At 38.8% G+C, this 7,519-nt stretch overlaps 1 long non-coding RNA gene across 1 annotated transcript; it reads right to left on the reverse strand.

The window, feature by feature from the left end:
• Positions 1-1,088: 1,088 nt before the first annotated feature.
• Positions 1,089-2,833, reverse strand: LOC144772002 (uncharacterized). The gene is made up of 4 exons (XR_013599589.1): positions 2,724-2,833; positions 2,103-2,217; positions 1,885-1,963; positions 1,089-1,385 (listed from the first exon to the last, which is right to left on the reverse strand). It is a non-coding gene; the product is annotated as an uncharacterized LOC144772002 (long non-coding RNA).
• Positions 2,834-7,519: the final 4,686 nt, after the last annotated feature.

The following is a 7,519-nucleotide window of genomic DNA, read 5'->3' on the forward strand; positions in this document are numbered from 1 at the left end:
GAGCACAGAAGCATATACCCTAGCATTTCTACGGCCTACAATATTTTAACTAAAGGGAGAAATCATTTTTAAAGCCTAAATGAACTTTCACGAAGAATCAAACATTTTTCTCGTGTTTTAAAGCCGACTCCTGCAGTTCAGGAAACATAAAAACATTTAATTAGACATACAGGATAATTCTCATTTAATCCTCTATTGTTGGTTATTTTCTCTATTTTAACACAATTATGTTATTACCTGTTAAAGAAGATCGTGAGACCTGCCTACACATTTTATGTCATAGCTTGTAAAATACTATGTATTTAATGTTTTGTTTTCAAGCATTAGTATTTATTAAACATACACACAGGTGGATTTCATTCAGCAGATTTTATTTACAAAAATCATGCTCCATCAAGAGAAAGAGGAATCAGTAAAAAAATAAATGAACAAACACTCGGGAAAAGATTAAAGGAAATAGAGTAGATGAAAGGAAATAGAGTAGAAGGAAAGTACAGCAAGTAACCTGAATATGACGAGAGGGACAGAAAAGGGAAAATGACAACAAAACAAAAAATAAAAAAGCAGAAAAATAGGAAACTCAGTATTTTTGTAAGTTAAGCGTGAGTGATACTAATCTTGCCTAAGTCCTCTGCCTCAGAATTTCTGCACAGTGTTTTTGCAAGAGCTGGAGAGAGAGGGTAGCATGTGGCTGGATTCTTCTCAGTGAGTACCTCGGCCGCTCATGGAGCTCACACTATGCCCCAGGCATCAGTGTGAATTTCATGTTTACACCACACAGCACACTGAAGAACTAAGCAGTGTTGCTAAAAGAGAAGCACACGCGATTATCCAAAAACACATAGTTTATCTCCTTTAAAGGGAATGTGTGTGACAGGACACACATGCAGCACAATGAAAAATGAAACCTGCGTTAATCTGCCCGAAGTGAGTTAATGGGATACCTCCAGCAGCTGTAGACTGAGAGGGTGGCTTTAAAGGGGGGGGGGGAGGGGGGAGGGGGGGGGTGGGGGGGGGTTGCACGGAACGGCGGGCAAAGGTACATAATGATAACATTATTTTTTTCAGCACAGAAAGTGAGTCTGATCATTAAATTGGTGTCAATACACAATCTTTTTGAGCAAAGAGGCTCAATCGCCTGTTAACCCCTATAAATATTTTTCTTTTAAGCTTCAAACAGGGCTTGTGCTGTAACTTACAGGTGACAATACTATTTACTTAAGAATATACACAAAAATTGCACAAAGAGGCACGAAGAAATGGCATGCAATATGCACAACAACAAGACACAGATTAATGTGAGAAACTTGACTTCTTGAAAAAAATCTTCTTTTATTCTTTGTTCATGCAGCCAACGCGTTTCACCCCAGCGGCCTTCATCAGGGCTGTCAAAAACAATACATCATTTGTAATTCAAATCCACAAGACCAAAAACAACCGTACACCAAAGTGCAAATGATAGAATATTGAATTCACCCTAACCATCACATTAAAAGGACAAGTATAATGCAACAAAGGGTGAAACTAAGAAAAAACAAACAACCCCATTGCATAATCACACAGGGTTGATATAAAGTTGGTCAAGACAGAGAGACCGTAGGCCCAAAAGAAACATAGGTAAAAGGCACAATGCATCTCTTTTTACCTGACAATGAAGCTAACTTAGGGCTGTGAGCTCAGCCTCTTTTATTAGAAACAGAATCTACTAATTTGATGACAGAACCAATGAATCTCAAGATAAGATCTCTTGAGATGCATAGCCTCAAAGAGAGGAAAACTAACCCTGTGTGTAGATGAGTAAAAACAAAAACAATAAGCCAAAACACACTACCACACCCGTGACAAGCAATCAAGTATGTGAAAGATATTCGAAAAAACATTTACCTAATTGTGGGAGAATCAAAAAGCCACGTCCTGGCAAGTTGATGGAGCGTAATCAACACTTTCTCCTTCTCAAAAGGTCCTATAGCAAAAAGCGTCAGGTTATATGACACTAATGGTTTCAGACATCGCTATTAGATCACTTTCAATATTACCAAAGCCTGTACCCAAATCAGAACAGACATTACACACCCAGACTACCATAGGGATGAAGCCTGTACCTTCTTAGTCTTGTATAATCTCTCAGGTGGTCCGTCGTATCGGATCCCATGTGCGTGTATCACAAAATTCCAAACAAGTAAGAAGGAGAAAACAGAACTCTAACATCAGCGAGTTCTAAAAACAAACATAAATAAAGAAATGAAAGCAGGAAAGAAAAAAAAAACAGCTAAATAAAACTGCATATTTTTCTTTACGAATCACCAAGAGAAGAAGTCAAAGCAACTAGTCTCTTGTGAAAAACAACCCTTGCACAAGGCATTATTGTATTATCCCAACTGACACTAGTATCCCTGCACTTTTATACGTGCACTTTCCCACAGGGCCAACTTCGAAAATTACTATAAAACGTGCCCTTATTGAATTTCGGTAAAACATTAGTATAAAACAACCTACTCGAGTCGGAGGAGGGGTACTAGTATATGTGACGCTCCTCTATTTCATAGCCCCATTTGATAGCTAGAGTTTACAATGCTATAGCGTTCAAACAATGAAAGAGAGAAATGCTCCACCATTATAAAAGTCATGAGCCTCAAGTTATAAGTGACCTGGCGAAAACAAAGTAAAAAGCCTTCATTCAGCGTTTAATGTTAAGCAAGAGTGTTATTTAAACAGACACCAACCAATGAATAGTGTGGAACATTTCCGAACTTGAAAAAGAGGTGTCCGCATCTACCGTCACCACTAATCCTGAACAATCATTCACTTTCCATCTCTTATGTTTGGATAGTTCTCTTTCAGCATTGCTTCACTTCATAGGTCTGTTACTAGCCTGTACAGCCTACATTGGCCAATAGAAACCTGTCATTCATTCTGGATACGATCAGCGTAACAGACGTCAATACTAATTTGTTCGTATAGAACCACGTAATAGAAGTACGTAATCACATGAAAAAACAAACACTGGCACAACCAAGGAAGAAAGACCTTGCGTAGCCTCGCTAGGTTTAACCATTTTTTCTCAACAACTCACGTGACAAAACTTTATTGTACCCCGAATGGTACTCCAAATTCGAACAGCGCCACATTATCAGGCAAAGAGAAATGCCTGGGTCTCAATAGTGATTCTGAACAACAATACTTTTTGTAATCTGACCCATCCTGTCAACTTCTTTATCATCAGTATCTGTTAACATATATATGTGCCACCCTTCACCAACTTTAGGTCCCCAGGCTTGGGGTCCTATGTACCGTACCCTAATGCATATGACTACATAATAAGTGAAGATTTCCTAATACTAACATGAGGTTAATTGTCGCATCAAGGTTCAAACTGTGTAACTCTTCCTTCATGTAGTGGTAACCTGCTATACTATTGTATGGCATATTAACGAGGAACATGTCATCAATTTGACAGTTTGGTCAGTCATGTAACATTAAACAAAGTTTTTTTAAAAGAACAATGGAGGAAATAGGTTAAATACAATTCTTGTTGTTTCTCCTATGCGGAGTAATTTCCACACTACCCGTAGTCAATGAATCGATATAAATAGTGCAATAGCTGGACTTTGCATCTAGAATGTCTGTATGTGTTCAGCAACTCCTAAGAAAATGCAACCTGTTTTTTTATGAAATAATTAATTTTATGTAAATAAGGCTGGAACATGACATCTCATGTAGATTGTCTGATGGGGATCAATAATTCCCAAGAGGATGCAGCCCTTAAAGACATATTAAAAGAAGAATGTTAATGTACCAATGTTTTAAATATGCATTTTGAATTATGACATTCGTTAGCATTTAATCTAATTTTGCTAGAAATGTAAATACATTGCTGATTGCAAGAATATTTATGTAATGGGTCTGAATGGCCATAGCAACTTTTTTTGTGTAAGAAATATCGGCTGAGAATTGAGTGGGGTAGTGAATTAGGAATACTGGGACCGAAAGAAAAGGTGTGGTGTTTGGAAAATGCATTCCCTCTCTTTGCCTGATAATGTGGCGCTGTTCAAATTTGGAGTACCATTCGGGGTACAATAAAGTTTTGTCACGTGAGTTGTTGAGAAAAAATGGTTAAAACTAGCGAGGCTACGCAAGGTCTTTCTTCCTTGGTTGTGCCTGTGTTTGTTTTTTTCATGTGATTATGTACTTCTATCACATGATTCTATACGAACAAATTAGTATTGACATCTGTTACGCTGATCGTATCCAGTATGAATGACAGGTTTCTCTTGGCCAATGTAGGCTGTACAGGCTAGTAACAGACCTATGAAGTGAAGCAATGCTGAAAGATAACTATCCAAACATAAGAGATGGAAAGTGATTGATTGTTCAGGATTAGTGGTGACGGTAGATGCGGACACCTCTTTTTCAAGTTCGGAAATGTTCCACACTATTCATTGGTTGGTGTCTGTTTAAATAAACGATAACGACAATTGGACTTCCGAGCGTATTTCGTTGCTTGAAGAGATTATCACATCCCGGATGGCCGCTCGGAGCAAAACCTACACTGAATCCTGGTAAGCGTCAGGGAGTTTAGTGCTGATGTTTTATTAATGTGTATTCCTGATGGCCTGTGATATTGGAGTTACGTTAAATTGGAGAGCTAATAATGGTTCTATATTCTTTCACAACTCATGGGCTGCCGTAAACCCGAAAAACTGAGAGTTCTTCTCTCTTGCTTAACATTAAACGCTGAATGAAGGCTTTTTACATCGTTTTCGTCAGGTCACTTATAACTTGAGTCTCGTGACTTTTAAAATGGTGGAGCATTTCTCTCATTCATTGTTTGAACACTATAGCGTTGTAAACTCTAGCTATCAAATGGGGCTGTGAAATAGAGGAGCTTCACATATACTAGTACCCCTCCTCCGACTCGAGTAGGTTGTTTTATACTAATGTTTTACCGAAATTCAATAAGGGCACGATTTTTAGTAATTTTCGAAGTTGGCCCTGTGGAAAAGTGCACGTATAAAAGTGCAGGGATACTAGTGTCAGTTGGGATAATACAATAATGCCTTGTGCAATGGTTGTTTTTCACAAGAGACTAGTTGCTTTGACTTCTTCTCTTGGTGATTCGTAAAGAAAAATATGCAGTTTTATTAAGCTGTTTTTTTTTCTTTCCTGCTTTCATTTCTTTATTTATGTTTATTTTTAGAACTCGCTGATGTTCGAGTTCTGTTTTAACCTTCTTACTTGTTTGGAATTTTGTGATACACGCACATGGAATCCGATATGACGGACCACCTGAGAGATTATACAAGACTAAGAAGGTACAGGCTTCATCCCTATGGTAGTCTGGGTGTGTAATGTCTGTTCTGATTTGGGTACAGGCTTTGGTAATATTGAAGGTGATCTAATAGCGATGTCTGAAACCATTAGTGTCATATAACCTGACGCTTTTTGCTATAGGACCTTTTGAGAAGGAGAAAGTGTTGATTACGCTCCATCAACTTGCCAGGACGTGGCTTTTTGATTCTCCCACAATTAGGTAAATGTTTTTTCGAATATCTTTCACATACTCGGTTGCTGGTCATGGGTGTGGTAGTGTGTTTTGGCTTATTGTTTTTGTTTTTACTCATCTACACACAGGGTTAGTTTTCCTCTCTTTGAGGCTATGCATCTCAAGAGATCTTATCTTGAGATTCATTGGTTCTGTCATCAAATTAGTAGATTCTGTTTCTAATAAAAGAGGCTGAGTTCACAACCCTAAGTTAGCTTCATTGTCAGGTAAAAAGAGATGCATTGTGCCTTATACCTATGTTTCTTTTGGGCCTACGGTCTCTCTGTCTTGACCAACTTTATATCAACTCGGTATGATTATGCAATGGGGTTGTTTGTTTTTTCTTAGTTTCACCCTTTGTTGCATTATACTTGTCCTTTTAATGTGATGGTTAGGGTGAATTCGATATTCTATCACTTGCACTTTGGTGTACGGTTGTTTTTGATCTTGTGGATTTGAATTACAAATGATGTATTGTTTTTAACAGCCCTAATAAAGCCCGCTGGGGTGAAATGCGTTGGCTGCATGAACAGAGTATAAAAGAAGATTTTTTCAAGAAGTCAAGTTTCTCACATTAATCTGTGTCTTGTTGTTGTGCATGTTGCATGCCATTTCTTCGTGCCTTTTTGTGCTATTTTTGTGTATATTCTTAACTTAAGTTCCGGGGCAGTGGACTTACAAAGGAGGCCACGAGCCAGACTGTAGTACAAATTCATTAGGAGTGATATAAAAGCAAGTGTGGTTATAATTGTTTTCCTTCACTGCCTTTGTGCATTTTTGACTGTACTATTTACTTAAGACTCCGTGGAGCTACTGACTAATGAATACCCTCTTCTAGGGAGGGGGCACGGGCAACAGCACTTTTAGGTGAAGAGAAAGGAAAGGGAAACCCTCGGATGAACATTTCGGGACTTCTGCCCCTCGCTACAGCAGGACATTGGAGCAACGGTGGGAGCAGAGTGGGACGGATTCTGTTGCTGTAGTCAGAAGAGGAAATCTGACAGAGACTATTAAAGAAGGGCGAGGGGCAGCACTTAACAGTGAGTGTTGTGTGTTAATACTGTGAAAGCCAGAATCGGGTAAGTTAAAAGCGGCGAAGGTTGTAGTATGGATGTATGACATTACAACGCATGCTTTTACCACGCATGCCGTTACAACGCAGTTTTTACAACACATAGCGCTTAGGGGTGCTGGATAGTGAATAGTTTAATTTACTATTCCAACTCCAGTCCCCGTGGATAGTAAGGAAGGTGTTGGATAGTAAATTAAATCCATTCCCTATCCTAGAGCGCCCCAGTGCAATGCGTTGTAATGACATGCGTTGTAATAGTTGCGTCGTAAAGGCACTGCATAGTAAAAGTTGCGTTGTAAAGGATGTTTCCCTTGTAGTATGCCTGTAATGTAAGTTATACTGTGCCTTTAACTTGTACATTCCTCTTAGAGTGTTTCCATGATTCTATCTCCCTTCGTTCTTTTCCTCCACGACAGTTGCTGTTGGTGTCTCCTTGCATTAGCAATCTCCGTCGTGGGCTCCCTTTCTCCTGTACTTTATAGGAATAAACCTTTCTACTACCATACTGGATTCCTGAAACTTATTTAGAATTACCCCTTACTACAAAGGTGTTTCTTTTAGTGAAATTACTGTGCATACGTGCAGTATGCAGGATGAAAAAAAGCAAAAGGAGTAAAATAAAAGAACATGGAAAAGGGCGGCCATGTTGAAGTGGTATCAAGGAAACTGCGAGAAAGCACATGGGCCTGAATAATACAGCAAAATAAGCAGAAAACATCAATTAAGACATGACGCTGCAGATACATCTTATTAATTATTAACCCTTATTAGACAGTAAACAGTGCCTCAAAGCGCGCATGCAGAAATGTTTTTTACTTGTGGAAAAAGATGGGCTTCTCCTTGTTGTACCTGTTCCTGCAACCGTAAGCAGAGCAGGACTTCGCCAACTTCACGCGGAGCACTAA

Source organism: Lissotriton helveticus, chromosome 8 (assembly GCF_964261635.1).
Source record: "Lissotriton helveticus chromosome 8, aLisHel1.1, whole genome shotgun sequence".
Taxonomy (NCBI): Eukaryota; Metazoa; Chordata; class Amphibia; order Caudata; family Salamandridae; genus Lissotriton; species Lissotriton helveticus.